Source organism: Lucilia cuprina, chromosome X (genome assembly GCF_022045245.1).
Source record: "Lucilia cuprina isolate Lc7/37 chromosome X, ASM2204524v1, whole genome shotgun sequence".
NCBI classification, from domain to species: domain Eukaryota; kingdom Metazoa; phylum Arthropoda; class Insecta; order Diptera; family Calliphoridae; genus Lucilia; species Lucilia cuprina.
This window is the reverse complement of record NC_060949.1, coordinates 1,303,862-1,305,481: the sequence shown is the minus strand read 5'-3', so window position 1 is coordinate 1,305,481 and position 1,620 is coordinate 1,303,862.

Below are 1,620 nucleotides of genomic sequence, written 5' to 3'. Positions count from 1 at the left end.
AATTTCGCCAAACATAAGCTTCTCAACTGCTGGTGACACTGGGTAAAATCGTTGTTTCACAGGAGAAGCATTACCTACATCAATTTTGTGTTCTATTAGTTTCGTTCTACCTAAACCATGTTTATCAAAATTAGGAAACAAAGTGATTATAGAAGCTAGTTGCTTTTTCTGTTCAATATTAAGGGGATACTGGTTTTCTTCAATTGGAGTAGAAGTTTTCGCCAAATCGGACAAAACATCAGACATACTATTCACATCGGAGGGACTATTAGACGGACTATTTATAGCTATCATATTAGAGGAGCCAATTAATTCTGGACATAGGTTAAACGACTTCCAAAAATCAAGACCCAAAATTAGTCGCTGAGAAATAGACGGTATTATAAACAATTTTATGGTTTTGGTACTATCTTTGAAAGAAATGTCTGCATCTAACCATCCTAAAACAGATTGAAGTTTACCATCTGCTGTTTTTACATATGACTTGCATTTGTTATAATTAGAAAATTTCGAAAAATCTTGTTCCGCCAAAGTTGATCCTATGCAACTTATATTTGCACCCGTATCTAAGAGGCCATATTCGGAAAATTTCAAAAAAGATACTTTTGCATAATATCTCATGTCTTTTGCGTCAGAAACTATTGTTGAAACTAAAAATTTTCTACAAAACTTTTTCATGCAAAAATATTTTCTTAAACGTACAGTGGATCTTTTAGGTTTCTTTTTAGTAAGTTCAGAAATTGACGAAATATTAAAAATTTGATCTCTTCTCTCAATATACATTTGCCAACGTTTATGATAAGGTAAACGGGGGAAAATAATCTTATTTGAATGTTCAACAACCTTATTATCATCAGTAGTTTCATCCAAGTTTTCTAATTCTTTGTCAATGTCGCGTTGAAGTAGTTTAATCTTACCAAATTCATAATTAAGGGTTGTTTTATCGTCATATCCAGTAGGTTTGCAAGGGTCATTATCGAGGGAATGTTTGTCTAAGCCAGGATTATCATTTGATATTATTTGTTCTCCTTTGGAAAAGGGTTCTGGAAGTTTTTTGTGCGGCTTTGTTTCCTTAGCGCACATTTGGTACAAGTTGGTTTATATACCTGCTTTTCCCCACAACCATAGCAAAATATGGTCCTATCTTTAAGGCAATCCTGCCAATGATGGCCAATTTCATCACAGTTCCAGCATTTGCCAGTAAATTCTGTGTCTTGTAGAGCATTAACAGATAAATCTGTATCTAGTTCATCAGAACAAACAAAGTTTTCATCCGTATTATCGATTGATAACTCAGCTATACGACGAGGAGGCATGATATTTGGAACTCTTGAAAACATATTCTTACAAACGTGTTCATCTGCTAAGAAATTCTCACGCATTTGTACTAATTTTCTTAAATGTGGAATGGAATGTACAGGAACGTACAAGAGATCTTGTCGAATGTCTGGGCGTAAGTTTCTTGCTAAAATTTCGATTAATTCGAGTTCTGACATTGGTGTAGGGAGCTTGTCCATAATAGTAGAAACCGCCTCATAGAAGGAATCAAACGTTTCCCCGGGTTTCTGTTTCCTATTGCGTATCTCCTCTCTAATATCAAAAGACGATTTAAACTCGCGG